Here is a 22821-nt window from a genome sequence, read left to right as displayed (position 1 = left end):
TAAATCGATAAATTAGTAGAGTATCGCCATTTTTGGTGCCATGTAAATAATCCCCTGAAACAAGAGCTGGAGTCTCAAATAACGGTCATAAGAACATATGGACATGGGTCTAAGCCTTAAGCAAATCCAAAGTGTAAAACAATTAACTTCGGTTGTACTTTCTTGGTGTTAAAAAATTCGAGGCTTCAGGGTATAACTATTTATTGAATTAGTCCTCCCAAAATTTTCTCCACAGCTCTACCAATTCCATTCTTTCAAGTGTCATGTTCATCAAATATCTATCAACAACTTACAATGCACACACACACTTGCAAAAACACTCAGTTGTTGACTCAGTAATTTTCTGCATGTGCCAGCTGTTAAGTCAGCATAAAAGCTGACTGCACTTAAGGTTACCTGTTGGCATATAAAACACAACAGCAACAAAAACGATTGGCAGGTGGTTTTGTTCGAGAAATTTTCAGTTGGCTTCTGATTGTAGAAATTTCATTTGTCTCCAGACGTACACACTACGAGGTATATTCTTCTAGTATACGTGCATATATGTGAGTAGACAAGTTGATTGTTCAACCGCCTTAGTCTGACCATTTGTGCGTATTATTTATGGCTTTGTTCCATGAAAAGTCTTAAGGGTTATTAAATCATTTCTTTGTTGTCTTTTTGCGAAATTTTCTGTTTATATGGAAGTGCAAAGGCATGTAAGAGCGCAAGAAGTATTGTCTAGCATTCGATTAATTACAGAAACACTTCAAGTTAATGAAGACATGAAGTATAATTTAATTGAAGAAATTATGAATAAATGGGGAATTAAAATAAATCTTATTTTAAAGCAAAGTACTTTTGTAATTGAAGTCGTAGTTTGGACAAAAGAGCACTTAATTTACAAATAAAAACTGAGTTGGGAACTATTAATGTAATACAGTGTCTTTCAAACTTTTTTACTCTTTCCAAATATTGAAAACCTCGACCATTTTAGCAAGGAATGACTTTTACCGGAATAGAAGCAAGGCTGTGATATCTGTGATATAGGAAAGCATATATTGGATGAAAATTTGAGAGAATGATATTGAAACTGGAATCATAGCGAAATGTTTTTGATCGAAGATCAATTACCTCACATCCAAATACGCTATTTTGCGTCCACGGTCGAGTTATATGGATAAAGGCTAAATTTCTGATCTCATGTTTTGTTCATTCACAGTTATTTAGCTGACTATTCTTCTTCTTCATTATTGGTGTACAGTTACAGTCATTCTTCTTCTACGCTAATTGACGCCAATTGAAGCTTCCAAGTGTAGCAGGTTCTTCTCCACCTCATCTTTCCAACGTAATTGTGGTCTTCCTCTCCTCCTCTGCTTCCCTCGACGGCTACTGCGTCGGACCTTTTCAGAGCTATAATGTTTTCATCCATTCGGACGACATGACCCAGTCAGCGTAGCCGCTGTCTCTTAACTCGCTGAACTATGTAAATGGCGTCGTATGCAGCGACTGCGGTATTCGCACCGCCATAAATCTTCCGCAGAACCTTTCTCTAGAAAACTTGTAAAGACGACTCATCAGATGTCATCGTCTATGCCTCTACATCATATAGCTGGACGGGGATGATGAGTGACTTATAGAGTTTGGTTTTTTTCATCGAGAGAGGCCTTTACTTCTCAATTCCTTACTCAGTCCGAAGTAGAACCTGTTGGCAAAAGTTATTCTGCGTTGGATTTCGAAGCTGACATTGTTGTTGGTGTTAATACTGGTTCTAAGATAGACGAAATTATCTACGACGGCGAAGTTATAACTGTAAATTTTGATGTGGGAGCCAAGTCAGATGTTGAAGCCAATGATAACAATATCATCGGCGTACGCCAGCAGCTATATAGTCTTATAGAAGATTTTATCTGTTCGATTAAGCTCTGCAGATCGAATTACTTTCTCCAGCAGTAGATTGAAGAAGTTGCACAATAGGGAGTCGCCTTGTCTGAAACCTCGTTTGGTATCGAACGGCTCGGAGATGTTCTTTCCGATCCTGACGGGGAGATTACGCCAAGTTTTTACCGTTACTTTTTCGGTTTAAGCTATGATAGATCATGGAAGTGTTTAAGCTACTGTTTACAATTTACAGGCAATTCACGGTTTTTATGTCGCCTCTTCTCATTCTACAATCTATGACGTTATCGGTATTTGAATAAAGTAATCTTGATTTCTACAATTCTAAGTACAGAATGGAGCCTCTTTATTGCCCAGAACTGCCAACTCAGATACCTACCTTAATTTATAAGAAATTTGCCTTGGTTTCACTTATACTCTCTGAAATTATTTTACGTTAATGACAGCCAAATCTCAATTAACCTTGAAATTTTTACTGATATTGTGTTCTTTACACCCTCAATTATTATTTTTGCTAACCAATGTCCTTTAGTTGATTACTTATTGTACACACAGGTGCAATTTGATTAAAGAAAACGGTAAATATACACCCATGCCAGCATTACTACTCCCAATTGCCACTTAAACCGCACCGCCAAGCGGCAATTGGCAAGTCAATACGCCAGTCAGCCGGCCAGCCAGCCCGCCAGCCGTGTATAAGCCTCAATTAGTCAATTAAAAAGCCATTGCCCTGGCGCAACACGTACAAGACACATTTGCGCCTGGTTTTTCTACAACAAACAATACCGCAAGAGTGTTGCGAGCACACAAACCTCACCACAATAATGTTCTACAAACTCATAAGCACACTTAAACAGCCATACACATACATATATAGTATAATATTTGTAAATGGTTTGTTCTTAAACTTTCCTTTGTTGGTCTGTGCCACACACAAACACACAGGCAAACATATCCTCAACCGTGTCTATGAAAAACTTTGTCTGTACAAATTTCCATGTTCTCCTTCTTTGTTTTGTTGGGTGCGAGTGTTGCGCCTTGCCACAGCGTTGTTACACTCATACATATGTATGTATTAGTATTTCAATGCCATTGGGCTTTGTCCTTCCTTCGTGACACCTAGTCAATGGCATTCGATTGCGTTTTGTTGCACATATGTATATGTGGTTATGTGTGCAGGTGTTGTCTTGTCTATGTTTGTATGTATGTGTGTTTGCTTGCTTGTTCTGGTTCTGACCCTTGCTTCCTTTATAGCACTCGCTTTCTCTCCATTATAAGACCATTAATCGTTTATTATTTTATTATTGAGCGAGTGGCTTTCGCTCTCTTGGGATATGTTCTCCCATTTTTTTCTTCACCAAGGTCATTGTTGTTCATTATTTTGAGGTTGCTACTTTGAACTAACGAACTTGACTTGATAACTGTTTTCGGTTTTTTAGTCATTATTGGCATGCTTAAAAGTCTCACGGGAGTACATCGAAGTATACAGATCAAAGACTCGCTGTCCCTTAGAAGCAAGTAAATATTCCTTTCAACCTTTTACATATGTAACTATATTCGGAGAACTATATGGATTGAGTTCAATATTAACTAGTCCTTGTCCACCCTCAAATATTTGAAATTTCATTCGTTCCTTGATCCACTTCGCAATTAGAGGTACAATGAGGTCACCTGCATTTTGTAATATTAGATTCATGAAGTAATTCGAACAATCATTGACTTCGTTCACACAACGGTCAGGCCCAAATAACCGAAATAAACCCAGAAGCATTCTTCCAAAGTACTTAAGGGATGTTCAACAATTACTGGGGCTTAGAAATCATTCCACCAAAAGTATGTAAATATCGGCAACTACGGATACTAGCAAGCATCTTTCGAAAACATAACTTAAACGCCATACAGTTAAGTTAAGTTTGGTCAGTTCTAACGTCATCCATCTTCCATGAGTGGCCAGTAAGTTGTGATCTGTCATTAGGCCAACAACCGTCTTGAAGTTTTTTCGAAACCGTGTAAGTAGAAGCATGCGCCTGATATTGGCGATCCTGCAAAGCCTTAAGGCATTCAGTCATACAATGATCTGTCTGTCAATGCTTTCGGATATTTCTTTATTTATCGTTTTTAGTGTATTTCGTGCACGGGTTCGGTAATCGAACTCATGGAACCTCATCGTCAACTTTTCGTTTACCGAAACGCCCTTTTGAGCTGGAACCCTGTACCCCCGCTTTTTGGCAGCCGCTACATCTACTGTCTACCTGCTTCTTAAGACATTCTCCGACACATTGTTATTCTTTATGTTGTTCTCTGCATTGTTAACTATCTCAGCGGCTTTTCTTACCGAGACTTCCGCCTTCAAACTGCTTGTAGCCGTACAGTTTAACAAACCATAATTTCCTAGCTTTCTTATTATTTAGATTTTTTTTTCTTCAAAGAACTTCATTATATTTTATAAAAAGGTCAGATCGAAGGGCAGATCCTCGTAGCCCTATGCAGGATCTTTCTTAAACAGCCAATACTCCAAGCTATAGATGACTAGACAATTATCGATCGACGAAGATCTTTGTGCCTTACAAAAATTTGTTGAAGCGGCTCATATAATACTTATCGACCCTAGCCATTTTGCCAGGTTCGCCGAAAAAGTAACTACCGAGAAGCTGCAATTTCAGTCTAACAAAAGCTGGACAGTTGAGAAAAATTATCTAGATGATGCTACGGTGACTTCTTCCAATTTTCTTCCGTTCTAATTTTGCTAAGAGCAAATAGTTCATTTCCTCTTGCGTTCCAGCTCACTGGAGGTCCATAGATCCAACGCATTTGAGCAAGAGGATGACGGAGTACCGACTAAAACTAATAAAATTGGGATAAGGGTTCATTCCCTAGTAAGCCTATTAGCTTTGCAGCACCCACATTTTAAAATAAAATTTTATTTCATTTTGTACCGGAATACGTTTTATGTAAACGCAGCATAATGTCCGGATATATTAACCATAAAACAGTGTAGCATACACTTTCTTTTTTCCAACAAAATCTTTTTTTTGCATTTTTTTTATATAAACGCATTAAAAGTTACAAATGCATTCCGATGCAAAAATTATTAGTTTTAAATATTTACCTAACTTTTTATAACATAATTTTTCACGTAAATGTAAAACAACACCTGTGGCATGATAAGCAATTTTCTTATCTTTACCCCACAGAGGCACAAAAAATTCCCTATACTGTAATAGTAGCAACACTTGGGCGAGCAATTCGCTCAAGTGCTTCTGACATTTACTTCGCCGCTTTTCGCTCAGTAGCCTTTTCTCGTCATTGCTCATTTGTTGTGTTTTTGCGTGTGGATTGTCAAGTGGTTTTCGCCGTTTCGTGTTCGTTGCAGTCAAGTATTATTTTGGTGTTCGACATTCGCGCATATGGTGTTCACTAAAAAGCAATGAATTTCTTAAGAAAATAACAAAGTCACAGTATAGTTTTGCGTTTTCGCTAATTTAACTAATTAAAAGATAAAATTGTGTTCCTTTATTGCCTAGTGGCTGTGCTAACGTAACTACATACAAATATATACATATATATCACATATTATCGGCTATTGTGCACTTCTACTTGGCTATACTTGCGCTGTTGTGTGGCAGTCTGCCAGTCAGCTACGCGGACAAGATTGTATCTATCGATTGCTAAAACAAAAAAAAAATAATAATAAAAATAACTAAAACAAAAAATGTTGAGATGTGGCTTGTGATTCGGTTGGTGGCCGGAGAAGCGCAACAAGTAATAATTCGTCGTCGTGTAGAAGTGCGATAAAAACAGCAAAAATTTGATCTTATGAACCAATAAATTGACAAAGTGTCAAGTTTTTTGTCTTTCGCATTCGCATTAATTGCAAAATTCAAGCGCAAAGAGGCTAACCAACAAATAAAGCCAGTTTCATATACATATCTACATATGCGTGTGCTTGTATATTTTTGAATACGACAAGATTAAAACAAATTGCAAAAGTTAATTGAATAAAATACTAAACGTGTGTTCGCATTTATTGCCATTATTCTTATTGTTATTATTATTTTTGCTGTAGCTTCTATGAGCATACATACATATGTATCTCTGATTGTTAATATGTGCCCGGGGGCAATCAGAGTGTGATCGTTGGTGTTTGTTGTGCGTGATGTTGGCATGATTGTCATATGCAAACAATTGAAATATTCGCGCATTTAAAAGGTTGCACTAGCAACAACAACAATAAAACCACACTGTAATAGCAAAAATTAAAGTGTACTACTAACGAGAACGACCAAAAACATATCATATCACAGTGGTGGAGGCAACAGTTGGGGAGCAAAACAAAAACTTGTGGAGCCGTGTCGTCGTACTTAGTTGTCGTGGCCGCAACACCCGCGCCGCACCCGCACTACAGAGTGTGTGCGTCAGTTTTACGCATACGACGTACGCCTTGGACGCATTGAGGCAATCGCACTCGCGGCTGACAAATAGAAAGACACAGACGGAGACGCAGACTGCTCGAAGGTGAACACAATTCACATTTAGCTATATTTTGTTTGTTTTATTTTTACTTTTTTTTTTGTATTTTCATTTAACAACATTCATTCTTTCACCGAGCGACAATAACAATCGCAACAACAACAGCAATAGCAGTCGCCGTTTATTGTATATATTCTGCTGTTATGTTGTGCTTACTCCGCATCGTTCTATATAAACTTGCACTTGGGTGTATATAGGCATGCATATTTAGTGTATTGCTTTATATTCTATATAGTTACCTATATATTTTGTTAATTGAAAATAATTTACACAACTAGATGTGTATTTGATGTAGTTTCTATTATTGCGGTTACTGCTGCTGCATACATAAATATGTATGTTTGTACGTAAATGCATAGATTTTCGCGCATTTGCAAAAAACGTTAACTTCGGTTGCACCAAACTGTAATACCCCTCACAGGTGCATCACTTATAACATAAAGGGTATAAACATAATTTTTTATTGATTTTGATCGATCAGTTTGAATGTTAGCTACATGCATACATACATATATGTTCTAGTAGTCCAATCTGAACAATTTGTTCTGAGAGTTTAGAATTCATATCGACATCTCAAACTCTGAGTGACAAGTTCGCGTATATACAGACGGTCAGCCGGGAATGGCCAAATCAAATCAGCTCGTCATACTGATAATTTTTAAATGTTTACATCTGTATATTTTAAAGGGTCTCCGAAATTTTCCTCTGGGTATTATAAACTTCTTGAAAAACACAATATATGTATATATCCTGTTTAGTTTATATATACATATGTACATACATATATACATATGTACTTATGTGTTTATTTTTTCGAGTAATTTATCGCACTGTGAGTTATCATAATAGCAACAGCTCCACCATGCATCAGTTAGGCAATCTAAATACAAGTGTTTGATGACTGGAACGCCAGCAATTTCTTTTATGTATTACAGCATTTGACAAGTAATTCTACATATCTATATACATACATATGTACATACATACAGTCATGTGAAAAATAATTGGGACACATGGCGGTATTTCGTAAAAATGCAAAGAAAATGAATATTTTCATAAAGTTTGAAATTGTGTTTTTATTTTCAAATAGGTTAATGTTTTTACCATAAGAATATTAGAGAAAATAACTCGAATTCAATTCAAAGAAGAAAAAAATTAATTATTTTAATAGCTTTACCCAAATTATGTTGTGAAAAAAAATAGGGACAATTGCAGTTTAAACAAAAAAAAATGTTCAGTTAATTTTTTTTACAAAATTCTTTTGACGCTTAGAATTTGATTCTTCAATACTTCGTTGCAAATCCTTTGTTTTGAATGAAAGCCAGACATCGGCGAGGTAATGAGTCAATTATTTTTCGGCCCGGGGAATAGCTTTCGCTTCCTGTATCAGTAGCCAAAGTGCATCTTTGTTTGTTTCTTTTTTACCCTTCAAAGCTACTTTCACTTGTTGCCATAAGTTCTCGATGGGATTTAAGTCCGGTGATTGAGCAGGCCAGCTTAACACGTTTATATTGTTATCCGAGAACCATTTTTTTGCTAGCTTCGATGTGTGTTTTGGGTCGTTGTCTTGCTGGAACACCCATCGAAGGGGCATGTTTTCCTCAGCATATGGCAGCATAACCTCATTTAATATATTGCAATAAGTCACCGCTGTCATTGTGTCCTCAATTCGATATATTGGACCAACCCCTTGGTAAGAGAAGCATCCCCACACCATAATTGATCCTCCTCCGTGTTTTACAGTTTTAACTGTACATTGCGGGTTGAAAGCTGTGTTCACTGGCCTGCGCACATATTAGGGTGAAAATATTGCATTTGGTCTCATCTGACCAAGGATATTGCGCCACTTCTCCATGGCCATGATATGCTCATTAGCAAAATGTAACCTTTTAATCACATTTGGTTTGGACAGAAAAGGCTTTTCTGGGTCTCTTTGCTTTTAAGTTTTTATTAATTAGCCAACGAATGGTAGAAGTGTCGACGTCCAAAGAAAATTCCTTTTAAGATCAAGAGGATGCGAAGGGGTCCTTTTTTAAAAATCGCATTATATTCCTTTCAAGAGTTATATTTTTGATTTTCGTCCACAGTTTCTTTCTGAGGCTTATATTTTATTGCATTCTCTACCATTCTCTTGGAGTAATTCAACGTTTCTGCTATTTTTCCGGTATGAAAATCCCTGTTTGTGGAGGTGTTTTATTTCCTTACGCAGCTCAGGGCTGCAGTGTTGTCCTCTGCCCATTTTAAATTACTAAATTAAATTATATGTTAACTTTCTCAATTTATGATTATATAAAATCTCATATACAATACCTTTATTTAAAAAATTTTTTATTTCAAAACTAATATAATTGTCCCTATTATTTCGTGACCTTACTTCACAAAATGATCAACATGCGAAACGACAAATATTTTTTCTTTGATAACGGTTCTTTACTTCACTGACATCCCAGGAAACAATTCATGTTACATTTTTGAAATTTTAAAATGAATTATTTTCAACAATCTATTAAAACTGTAATAGCACGATTTACTGTATATTGTGCTCCCCCATTTTATATATATTTATTTGTATGTATGTATGTATATAAATTCTCACTCTACCCTAATGGTTTGAAATTATCGCGCTTGTCGCCTAATTACTTAGACCTACAGTTTTCCAGCCCCTTAGCACCGGGATTGATAATTAGCTTGTGGCAAAAATTATTTCAATTACTCACTAAAACCGCAAAAGCCTTTCATAAGTATGTAGATATAATACTTATATATACAAATATTTGTATATATTATATAGCGGAAAAATAATATATACATATGTATATGTACATATAATATGTAGAGTGAGCACAATTAAAAACGTAATAAATGTAATATAAAAGCGACAACTGATAAACACAGCTGCAGACACATATAAATACAAAAGTGCAAACTTGTCAGCCTAAAGCAATTAAATTTACACCCAACTGAAAGCAAAATATTTAAATTTTTACAAATATATAATTGTGTGTATGTACATACATATGTTTGTGCAACGAAAGAAATTCGAAAAATATTGTTATTTACATCAAAAACAATGCTGAAACTATTTGCTAAAATAGCGACTGTGAAAGAGTAAATATCATTATTTTATAATAAGCAAACAGCTGCCTTTGTTGTGGACACCTACGAGAAAGAAGAAATGGCACTTTCTTGTTGTTGTTTATCTAAAAGGTTATATCGGCTTTCGAATTAAAAAAAATCGATTTTTGTTTTTGACATATACTATGTACATACATATATGACCTGGTCCGTAGACTAGTTTTCTGGGAAAAGCTCACATATATCGAATGTTATCTCATTAATTGTTCTCCTTTTTTTAAAGCCCCCTTTTAGACCAGAATATTTTTCAGAAATTTTGAAGTTGAAACGGCAAATAATTTCGGAGATATGAGTGTATTTGTAAAACATTTTAAATTCGTGCATTCGACTCCAAAAGCTTTAAACGCGTTAAATTCATCTCAGTTTTAACTTAGTTTCAATACCGTTGCCATTGTAATACCATTTTGCCAATAAATTATTTCGGCGTGTTGGAAATCATATTTCATGAACTTCTAAAAAATGTGGTTAGGGACTTACAAGCATACATACCATACATATACCATACACGGTACTCGTGCAATTCAAATGTATATACATATGTATTTCGGCAAATAGAACTCGGTAATGGACACGAAACCTAACAATTTTCTCTTTTACGAAAGATAGCCAAAGCTGCCCTATTCCTTCAAAACACAAAAACAATTAAATACTTAAAGAAAACCTTAAAACAGGTGGGTGTTGATATTTTTCGCTATCCAGAACACTTTAGAATATCGAGATTATTCCGAAAAGTTAAAAAACTCATATCTCTACAAAGTAAATGATTGCAGTTAACGAAGTTAAAAAATCACTCTATCCACTTACAGCACCAACAAAGCCTAATCAGATCGTGCAAACACTCCACTTTTGCTGAAACACAATTGCTACTTTCCACTTTCTGCACGTCTGCATTCTTTGGCCGTACGCCAATTGGGAGAGGCGACCATGTGACTGTCATAAACCTATAAATTAATTTAAAAAAATTAGTACGAGTTCAGGCGCTTTCCCATTGGAAACATTTGTCGGCACAAGGTCGCATGTACATAGCTTCGGCCATTTCGACGGCACAACGAACCAAGCAACCAACCGACAGACCGCCTGTCGATAAGTGCTTATTCACGGCATGTGTGAATTGTTTTTGTTCATTTATTGTTATTTTTTTTTATGATTTATATGTATGCCTGTATATATTTGCCAATTAGCGCACAAGTGGCACGACATGCTATGCCATTCACTTTGATAGACGCTTTTAGCGATAGGAACACCTCATTTGTCTCCAGTTGGCCCATTGCTAGCTGTGATATTATAAAATGCGTATACAGATAGTCAGCTCAGCTTATCAAGCGATTTTTTTTCATTCTGTTTTCGTGAAAGAAACACTTTTTTAGAGATTACAAAATCTGATGAAATTTCTTTCTTTCTTTTGGTAAGAGTCTAAACAAGTTAGGGAAATTAAGATAATTGAAAAAATGTAATTTTAGATTTATCATGCGTTTTGTAGTTTGATGACTTGTCAAGATTTGTTCAATTCAAAGAATAGAATATCTTACAAGCCTTACTCATTGACGTTCTATTCCTGGTAATAAGTTTTTTGATAATTTTTTTTATTAATAAAACGAAACGTCAGAGTCTCCAAATTTTCCATTGTTAATTTGTCTAAAATTGTCTTGAAATCTCCATTGTTCCCTCAGAAATGCTAATGAAAATAGATAGAAAATAATTGAGGTTTTGCACTGCAACCTATGGTCTATTGGGCCCTCTCCTTTAACACATCGGAGTAGTTCCTTTATGGTGTGGGACCGCAATGCATGGATCGGGCCGCATCATCCTCGAAGCCGACACAGAGCGTACTAGTTCGTCGAGCAGTTCATTGCCGGCTACCCCTTTATGCCGGAGCACCTAGATCACGAGTAAATGGTTGCAAACTGATAGGCGATTCAGTCTTTCTGTCTGAATTCACAATCCTTGGCTGAATAGAGAATCCGTATGCGACTGTCGTGGGAACGTTCGGGCAAAAACAGCTCGTCGACTCTGCTCGTCACGCTGGTTATTTTATACACCATATATTGTATAGGGTCTCCGACGTTCTATTTTGGCCGTTACAAACTTCGTCGCTAGCTTAATATACACTTTTCAGGGTATTAAAATTATCTATAATAAATGTACCCAACCTTTTGGTTAGTTTCCTACACAAAAGTATCATCAAAAATTTATATAAACACTAAATGTTTTAAATTTTTATAATAAATCTTTAAAATTACATTTAAATTTTATTCAAAACGCCGGATCTAAGAGTGTGGCCGACCTTGTTACTCTGCTGATCCATCAGACATACGCGCTTATATTCTACACAGAAGAATTACTCAAAAGCCGTGCTATCTTTTAGCGAATTTGTCTCTTATTTATGACTGCTTATCTTGTTTAGATCTTAAAGCTCAAACATACTCGCAGACAAACACACTCATCCACAAACACAAACACATACAGCTGTAAGTATGCTTGTATGTACTCCATTATATATTCGAGCATTTATTTCTAACTCCGAACCTACTGAAGCTTGAAAAAAGCGAGTAACTCGTTTTTTTTTGTCATTGCTTTAACTGATCTTTCGTGCAAGTTACGGTTTATTTTCTAGACAAAATTTTATAGTTTTTAGTTTAGTAAATTAGCATTTTTAATTTGTATTGCTTTTATTAGCGCTGCTATGTAAGTTTGTGGGCAGGTATACATATACAAATGTAGATATAGCTGTATATTACGAATTTTATCGAGTTTTCCTCTCGCGCTTTTTTATTCATTTCTTTTTTATTGAACCTGTGTGTGCGAGTAGTGTCTGGCTAGAGATTTATTGCTGTTTGGAATTCAACATACACGTTTCTGACATTAACCTATCGATGATGGGAAGCAAAAACAAAAAATATAAAAAAATGTATTAATTAAAACTGAAAAAAAGTTATGCACAAAAACAGTTAATTAATGCGTATAAAAAATTTATTAAAAGCCTTCAGTTTCCACAGGTGCTGCGAGTGAGTTCGGTTTCGCTTTTAAGAATTTTTTATTCGCAGTTCTTGTTGAGATCAAGGAAATTTCTTAAGTTCGGCTGAAACCGAGACTATAATACCCCTCACAGTTGCATTTTTATTGCATAAATGCAGATAAAAAAAAATATATTTTCTTGAGTTTGATCAAACAGTTTGTATGACAGCTATTTGTTATAATCTTCCGAGCTGAATAATTAGTTTGGAGATTATAGCATAGTATTGGACAGTGGCCCAAATTTTGTGAGGATAACCCACCAAATAAGAAAGTTTTTCATACATGGACTTGAGATTGATCGACCAGTTTGTATGACAGCTATATGTTATAGTCGTTGTCTGAACAATTTTTTCGGATAAAAGTCTTAAATAACAAGCTATGCCAAATTTCGTGAAGATAACTTGTCAAATAAAAAATATTTTCTTGAGTTTGTTCGCCTTTTTGTATGACAGCTATATGTTGTAGTCATCCGATCTGAACAAATTTTTCGGAGGTTGTAGCGTAGCTTTAAACAGTAATCTAGTCCAAATTTCGTGAGGATACTCCAAAAATAAGAAAGTTTTCCATCCAATGACTTCATTTTGATCGATCAGTTTGTATGACAGCTATTTGTTATAGTCGTCCGAGTTGAATAATTTGTTTGATCGAAATCTTATAGCGTATATTCAGAGAGATTGGACATGTCTAAATCTATCCGTTCATCACCAGTTCTTTTTAATTTTTTTAAAGATAATTTAAAAATAAGAAAGTTTTCTCATTCTTTATTTGGACTTAAGTTTGTTCGCCATTTTTTTTGAAGATATCATTTTGTTGAGTCGTCCGATCTCGGAAAGAATTTTGGGCAACTTTTTTTTCGGAGGAATAGCCCGAATTTCTTCGGAAATGTTGTCTTAAAAGCTGGAATAGTTGCTGGCTTATTTCTGTAGACTTTAGACTTGACGTAGCCCCACAAAAAAATAAAGGCGTTAAATCGCATGATCTGGTGGCCATTTTGTCCATTTCTTGAGATGAATTGTTCTCCAGTTTTCCCTCAAAATGGCCATAGAATCGCGAGCTGTGTGGCATGTAGCGCCATCTTGTTGAAACCACATGAATAATTAGTTCTTCCATTTTTGGCAACAAAAAGTTTATAGCATCGAACGATAGCGATCGCCATTCACCGTAACGTTGCGTCCAACAGCATCTTTGAAAAAATACGGTATGATTCCACCAGCGTACAAACCACACCAAAAGCATTTTTTTCCATACTTGGACTTAAGTTTGCTCTTCAAATGCCATTTTGCTTATTTACGTAGCCATTCAACCAGAAATGAGCCTCATCGCTGAACAAAATTTGTCGATAAAAAAGCGGATTTTCTGAGGGCCCATTCACTGAAAATTCGACGTTGTGGCAGAATGTTCGGCAGAGTTCTTGCACGAGCTGTATTTTATAAAGTAATCTTTGCGTAAAATCTTCCATGTGGAGGATAACACAAACCCAATTGCCGAACGGCGACGAATCGAAACGGTTTTCACACTCTCAGAAACAGACGCAATATTCTCTTCTGTATCGCACTGTCACGCATTCGTGTATGGTTGGTTTAATATCCAATAAAGTAAACTGAGTGCGAAATATAATCGCATTTTGACAAATGGTCATTATTAGACCTTGATCGGGGTAAAGAACATTTGAACCAACAATTTTGGTAATAATATTCAAAATGATTTGCAAGCGTTGGACTAGTTCATGATGAAATTCAAAGCATACGGAGATCTTTCTCGGACACCATGTCTAAATGGTATCAAATACTAATGCATGAAAATCCTAGTCAAAAAAATCACCCGATATATACACTTCATAGTGTATCCGACGTTTTCTTCTGAAGTTTGCAAAAATCGTATCAAACTTACTATATGTATGTACACTGTTCAGGGTATAAAAACACTTGGAAATCAAATTAGTATACATTAGCAATCACAATAAAGAAAGAGAACTTCAAAACAAGTGCGTTTCAGGTCTTCAAATACACTCGGCAAACATTATAAAGTTATAAATATAAAATGATATGTGTATGAATACGCAGACTGATAAAAGTGGCTGATTAGTAGATCTCAACCTAGACATACATATGTACATACAAACATTTGTACACCGAAATTTATTTACCCATTATATATTTAGCATATCAGCGCACGTTTGTTTGCCGAAATATTTATTTATAAATCTATCGAGTTTCTAAAAATTAGCAATAAAATAAAGTGGAGTGTTCGCTATAATTTTTTTGTTCGCTCCGAATTGTGCTAAAAATAAATGGTTAATGCAAAACAGAGCTATCAGTCTTCCTTTCTAATTATAGCCAGCAAATTAATTAAAAAAATAAAGTCGAAAAAAAAAACTTTGCTGATTAGTGTACATTGGCTTTCTAGCTCGCACAATAAGTGAAAGGATTGGAGAGTTCTTTCATTTTTTATTAATTAATATTTAAAAGCATTTAATAGATAATAGATTGATTTAGCCTGCTATCAAGCACTTGAACCTTTTACACGGAATGGAATAAAAACCTTGAAGTTAAGTCGCATAATTAATGCATTTTATTTGATTGGCTTCCTTACACCTGCCAAACCGGAAGTTAAAGAATCTCACATTTGTTTTGTAATTTGTTTACATAATCATTGGGAACACAGCTAATGGTTGCGCACTTGGAACACTACAATTCACCTGCACCAACTTGATTGTAAAGAAGGTGATTAGCCAAAGAACCTTGGTTTGTTTTCAATAATGTTGCTATGGTGAGTTCTGACGTTTCTGATAGAACGCTGGAAAAATATTCTATCGAATTAGTGAAGTATATTTTATAATAATATGTATACTGTTCACATAGGCTTCTAATTGAAGGTTAAGGAAAATCTCGTAAATTTAATCTAAATTCTCCTCAATTTGACCCTCAATGTGCTACAGAGTTACTGATCTTTGCCTACTTGAGTACATTTGAAAAGCAATGATTAAATCGGCAGTTTAATTGTCTCAGCTAATTGACTGAGCTGTTTACGAATAATTGCCTTAAATAATTAAAGTTTCGTTCTCAAGAAACTGAGAATATAAGCTTGAATCGATTATTTCGCAGCGAGTTTCTCTATAATTAAACAACTAACTGCTTCGACCTAACCCTAGTCTTAGAAGAAAAATCATACGATTCTGAAAACAATGTACTTATGCTCTCTTAGTTTATATATTTCATTACATATTACCTGTCATTAAACAGTATGGTATTTCTAGTAAAAAGAAAGTCTCAAATTAAAAAGGTCAATTATATTCAAAAGATTTTCTTCGAAGTAGTAAAGTTTGTTATTTGATATTGCTGTTTTAGGATTGATTGAACTGTTGGAATTTCTTTTTATGGTAATTTTAATTTCTTGTTGTTGTATCGGCATAAAAACAGCTAATATTATTTGTGGGAAGCTACTTGGTCGTTAAAGCACAATTTGAAATATTCAAAGAAATTAATAGAATCTTAGGCTCCAATCTAACACATTCATTAGCACATTAAAGTAAAAAATGTCTCGCTTTTTACAATTAAAAGTAAAAATTAGAAAAATATACCCTGTTCAGGTTATAAATATGATGAGTATGTTTGTACTTGACCACAAAACAACTAACCACAAGCGCCAGGCTACAAAAATATGAAATATAAAACCACTAAACTTGTTCCAATGCCAGAAAAAACAAAAGCAATTATTTGAATGAATTTCGTGTTTGCTTTTGAATTATAAAAAGAAAAAAAATTTAAAAAAATTAAAAAGAATAAATAAAAATAAATTGAACACTTAAAAAAAAAAATAAAAAATTAAAAAAAGTTCAGAAATTAAAAAAACAATTAAAAAATAAAAATAAAAATATTGAAAAAAAAAATTAAAAAACAAAAAATTAAAAAAAAAAATGTTTTAAAATTAAAAAAATTTAAAAAATAAATTAAAAAAATATAACAAAAGAAAAATTGAATTTAAAAAAGAAAAGCAAAATTGTCAGTTGTAGAATAAAATAATTTTTCATTTACTTCTACGTATTTATATATCACTTACTTTAATCTTACTCTTAGAAATGAGCGTAATAAAAATCGGATATTTATTATACCAGGCTTTCGAATAGGAGTGATATGGTTTCTAAGTGTCGTTTCGAAGTGTGCGAAGTAAATCCACAAATTATTCATGAACAAGCATTGCATTCGCCTAAATTGACAGTATGGTGTGGTTTTTGGTCTGATTTAACCACGTACTTCTTTCGAAATGAAGCTGGTGACACCGTTTCTGCCTTTAAAGTGCGGTATAGATCGATGATAACCAATTATTTTCGACTGCAATTGGAAGAAATTAATCATGACAGCATCTGGTTCCCAGAAGACGGTGTTCGTGCCACGTAACACATGTAACAACCGAATTATTGCGGGAAAAGTTTGGAGATTTGATTGTTTAAAGAAATTGTGACATTGATTGGCCCCCAAGAAGTTGTGATCTAACACCATTAGACTACTTCTTGTGAGGTTATTTGAAGTAATTGGTCTTTAGCAATAAACCAGATGCTTTAGAAGTCAATATTGAACGTGCTATTCATGACATACGACTAGATTTCGTAGAAAAAGTACTCGAAAATTGGGTTCAACGAATTCGTTCCTGCAAAAGAAGTCGTGTGAGCCATTTTAATGATGTTGTATTCAGAACTTATTTGTGTCGATTTTGCTTCACATTAAATAAAGAAAAACATTTGAATTTTCTTAACAATTAGTGCGTTTTTTTTTAAGAAATCATATCAGCCTTATTGGAAAACCATGTACATGTACAGTGGGTATATGCGTATACTTATGTATCTACATAGATTTGATTATCTATACACTTCACTTACACATGTACATAGTTACTTAGATAATTTTATATTATCTATCTGCATATACATACATACATACATATGTAGTATATTTATTAAAGTAAGTTTCCACTGATTTACGAGAAATAAATTATTTCAAACTAATTCTATCACTTGTAAATTAATTACAATCGGGCAAAGCTCATAATTAGCTATTAACAGACTCAAACCACAAATTTCGACTTAAGCCATTTTAATTGTATTTTACAAATATCATATATCACGTTATTTGCTTAATATATTTTTGTAGATTATGACATAAACTAAATACAAATAAAGTTATATTTTTAAAGTAAAAAGTAATATGGCGTTATATTAAGGGGCTACATAGTTCTACATAAATATTTGAATTGTCCTTAATGGACCAGAACTGTTATGGTCACAGCTCAATGTCTGCTTAAGATTTAGGTCAGATTGGCTATGTTCGCACCGAAAAAGAAGAGGATTGAAAAAAATGTACCTAAAACGAAGGTATGGTAGTAGCTATCTATGATGGATCCGCAACTAAATCATTAAAAAACAATTTGTACATAGCTTCAAAGTCATCAGACCGAAATTCTGTCGTTAGGCGACAACTGAACCTTTATTTAAGCTAACATGCTTTCTAGTAGATAATTAAGCGTTTACCATTGCGTTTAAATATGGCTCCTTCAGGTTCTCCCCAGCACTCCTTCTCTGTACTCACTTCACGAGTCCTTAAATTAATAATTGCTTGAAAGCACCGAAATTTTTGGAACACCACCAAGACAGGTCTCATTACAAAACTTTCTTTATGGCGGTGTGGATGGTGGAAATATCAAAAACTACTTATTTTAGGTTACACCTAGGACCTCACCTTTACGTTTAGAACCTAGTAAAAAAAGTAGAAACAGCTAGATATAGAGCACGCATCGATAATGGGAAAAATTGGATTCGGCTTCTACGACAGTTGGGTCTACATAGCCGGATTTTAAAGCCCCAAGGTATGTCATCTCGATAACGGTTCTTAAAATTATTTGAGGAATGTTTTATGCAATACAAGAACAAATGTTAAAACATTAAATCTGCGAATATTTAAGCCGATTGAGGTAATATATCTTTCAGTGTCTGCAATGTTCTAATCTTAGAAAGATTGAGTTGTAGTTGGGCCTCTACATTACTATATTAATTCAGCTGAGTTCTTACTTTTCGGCTCTCACGATAGTCGGAGTCAAATAAACGAAATGACTCAGTTTTTTGTGAATATTAGGTAGTCGAAAAAGTCTTTTCGTATTTTGTCAATAATCACATAATGTCATACCATATAGTGTTGGAAAGGTGAGATTTTAAGCTTCATTTAACCAAAAAAAAATTAAATTCGGGAAGTTGAAAAAAAGTTACAGCAAAAGTTACAAAATGAATGAAAATAATAAAGAACTCACTATATTTTAAAATTTTTGCATAAAAAGGGAAAGAATGCCACGCAAGCCACGAATGAAATTTGTGAAGTTCACGGATCAGTTCGGGTAGCACAACAATGGTCCCATTCTGGAAATTTTCGATTTCCAATATTTAACATACATTGCAACAATAATAATAGCGTTCGCGCTTGATACCGTTTAAGCGAGCTTCCTATGTATTAAGAAATGTTAGTCATGAGAAAATTGTTAAACTTTTATCAGCGTCAGTTCAAGTTCCATGTTTTCTTAATTGTAAATAATTATATTTTGCACTACTTTTCTCATTTGCTATACTCTGTGCTCACTTGTGTCCTATGAAAAAAATATTTTCACTCTTTTTTCCGTGAACGCTTAAAACTGCTAAACGCGTTGCGCGAATATATAATTTTTTACTAAGTGGGAAATTACAACAAAAACGGAAAATAATTAGATAAAGTGAAGCTTCCTTGCCTACTCTGTGGACTTAACCGGCTTTTTCTAGTTCAACACTCAAGCCGGGCCCCATTTTAATTACCGTAATTGTATACAAAAAACATTTTAAGATTATTATTAATGTGGCAGTCAATTAAAATGCTTCCAATACGAACACACATGCACACATCTTTAAAGCCATAAATATGCTTACAGCCCTTTCCGGCGCTCCCATTAGACTATATAAGTATGCGAGTGGCGTATAAAACAGACGCGCGAAGCTAAGTTGATATTTCTAGCACGTTTTTTTCTAACATTATAGACAATTTTCTCTGAATAAAAAATTCTGTAATGATTTTTTATTTATTTTGTTTAAACATTTTTTTATTAATTTTTATATATTATTATTTTTTATTATTTACTTTTTTGAATTTTTTCATATAATTATATTTCTAATTTACTTTTTTTATTATTTATATATTTTTTTACTTTTTGTATTAAATTATTAATTTTACTTTGCTTTTATGTAGTTTCTATTTCTTTATTTTTAAATTTTCTATTTTTTTTTTTAATTTTTACTTTTTTAATTTGTTTTTGTTTTTATTTATATTTTTTAATTAATTTTAGTTTTATTATTTTGTTTGTATTTTTACATTTTTTTATTTTAATTTAAATTTTCAGTATTATTTTATATTTATTTGTTGAGTATATTGATTATTAATTTTATTTTGATTTTTTTTTTTTAATTTTTAGTTTATTTATTTTTTGTTTCTAATTATTAAATAATTTTAATATTTTTATTTATTTTTATATTTTTTTTAGTTTTTTTTATTTTTTTATTATTAATTTTTAGTTTTTTTTTTTTTTTTATTATTAATTTTATTATTTTTTTAATTTAAAATTAGTTTTAATTATATTTTTTTATTTTTAATGTTTTATTTTTTCTTATTTTTTTCTTATTTTTTTTATTTTTATTTTTATTTTTTTATTCTTCTTTTCTCCTTTATATTTATTTATTGAGTATATTGATTTCGTTCGTTATTTTCTCTCTTGTAACGGATGGGCGGGCACACTTATACCCACATTTGCATATACATATGTATGTATGTCTGTCTGTATATACAGTGCAAAATACCACGTACATATGTATGGATAAGTGTCTATATGCAAAACAATTCAGCGATGGGTAATGAGGCTATCACTCATATTTTATTGTTGTTGTTTTTTTTTTTTTTTTTAATTTTTTTTCAAACCAGTTATTGCGGTTTTACCAAAATGTATGTAGCTGTGAATGTTTTTATTTAATTTTGCCCACGAAGGGAAATGCGTCTAAATATGTATTTACATATGTATGAGTGTCGTATTTGTTTTGGCTTACATCAGCTTAGATAGCGCACTTCGGAGTCAAACGCTTCGCTGCCTGTAAATATGACTAGATTGTTATTTAACAAACCAACTTTAATTGGTATGAACACCGCTCTATACTAGTTCTTAGTCATCAGCAGTTTAATTGCACGCACACATACATACATATGTACATATATATTGTATTGATGAGTTTGCAAATTTGTGTGCGCATTATTAGGGTGGTCGTAATTAAGTTAAATTTGAACGTTCATTTAAGAAAAATGTACAGAATTATATTTTTCAAAGTATTGCCCTTCTGAAGCTGAAATTTTTTCGAATTTTTCTGGCAATTTGTGGATTCCACCTCAAAAGAACTGCGTCGGCTTGGCGGCCAAGCGTGAATCAAGTCAATTTTCGATGCTCTGTTCTGATGTGAACCGTATTCCAGTGAGAGCGTTTGTCAACGACCAGAAAAAATGGTAGTCGGATGGGTGGGCTATTGGACAGATGAGACAAAACTTCTCAGGCTCTGTTTTCCAAATAGTTTTTAGCCGAGCGTTGACATGATGAAAAATATTTCCAAATTTCCTAGCTTTTGAATCTATCGGGCTGCTTTTAAACTCTTTGAAATGACTGCTTGAGTGATTCCCAAATATTCTGCTAACTCTTCTTGTGTTTAGCAATCATCTTTATCGAGCAATGATTGCAGTTCATCAATTTCATCTTCAGGCACAAAGATCTACGTATTCGAGAGAACAAAACTATTGTATTTTACGTTTCAAAAGAATAATATATTCTGAAAACAAGCGCAAAGACTTGATCCTCCAAAACATATTCGGAAAATTGGACCAATGAGATAATAATCAAGTTACGCCATTTCTTGGCAAACCGCACAAGAGCCAAAGATTCAATAGTTCATACATTTTTATAGTGTTTATGCAGAATTTCCGGTATTCATGGTCACAAAGACTGCTTCTTTAGACAACCATCCTCTCACCCAATATTTCATCACTTTTTCCAGTGTAACCTGCCTTATCTCTTCAATACTAATATATCAAACATATTTGTGTGTTTTGACAGTTAGTTTGACTGCTAGTTCCCCTAGTAGGTTTATACCTCTAAGCACTGCAACAATAACTTAACTTCTCGTTCCGTCGTTTTGGCGGTCACAAAGTCAATCACCCTAATGTAGTAATGTACATTAATATGGGTATCAAATATTTATGCACATATGTCTATATAAATTTAGCATTATTTAATTAACGATTAGAAGAAATACATATGTCTCATTAGTGTTCAAATATATGTGTGTGTGTATTTAATTTACGACGTGTATCGTCAGCTGTCAGCACTACACGAGTATACCAGACACATGTATATAAATATATAATATATATTATTATAAATTTTGTGATCCGCACAAGTACACTTACATATATTAATATTATATTAAATAAAAGCGATAAAGCTTTCAAGTGCCTCTTATGAAAGTCGTGAATGAAATTCCGCATTTGAAAGAAAACCACAAAGGTTTTGTGTCACTTGTCAACTATCATAAATTAAATAGAATGAGATATTATTCTGGTGGAATATATTTATTTAAATTGCATTTATCTCTAAAAGCCTTCCTTGACATTTAATACATGATTTTAATATAAATTTAATATTCAGATAAAGAAAATCTAAAAAGTTGGATTAAATAACAAAAACGTGGCAACACTTAAATTATGATTTATTTTTTGGTAGAAAAAAATTTATAAAAATATTTGGCAACCCTTTTAAAAAATATTAAATAAAATTATGTGGCAACCTTTCTAAAAATATTTTTAAACAATGATATTTTCTTTTGTACTACTTTTCCTCCTAAAATCTTTGTATTTAACATCACTTTACGAGCTTGATTACCCTAAATGTATGCAACGTTCATGCAGCAATAAAATATTTACGGAGATCGTTGCCTACATTTAGGAGCGTGCTTGTTTTAACTCACAACACTGTTTACCGATAATGTAAATTATTAATTTTTTCTGAATTTAAAAAGAGGATTTATTTGAATAAAGTAACATCCGGATGAAACATATTTTTTAACTCTTATAGAAAATTTGTAACGAAAATCAAAATTTTTAATTTCAAACCTAATTTTTTTTATTATTTTCTCACTTTGCTTTTAACAATATTAAATACAAAAAT

At 33.3% G+C, this 22821-nt stretch overlaps 1 protein-coding gene across 1 annotated transcript in view; it reads left to right on the top strand.

The window, feature by feature from the left end:
- The first annotated feature begins 5179 nt into the window (after positions 1 to 5179).
- LOC126754465 (myeloid differentiation primary response protein MyD88-like) overlaps positions 5180 to 22821 on the top strand; it is a 49264-nt gene continuing 31622 nt past the window's right edge. The window contains exon 1 of the mRNA XM_050466434.1: positions 5180 to 6393. The gene's annotated coding sequence lies outside the window, so the exon portion shown is untranslated. The remainder of the gene's footprint in view (positions 6394 to 22821) is intronic.

Source organism: Bactrocera neohumeralis, chromosome 4 (assembly GCF_024586455.1).
Source record: "Bactrocera neohumeralis isolate Rockhampton chromosome 4, APGP_CSIRO_Bneo_wtdbg2-racon-allhic-juicebox.fasta_v2, whole genome shotgun sequence".
NCBI lineage: Eukaryota > Metazoa > Arthropoda > Insecta > Diptera > Tephritidae > Bactrocera > Bactrocera neohumeralis.
This window is presented reverse-complemented; position numbering and strand designations above follow the sequence as displayed.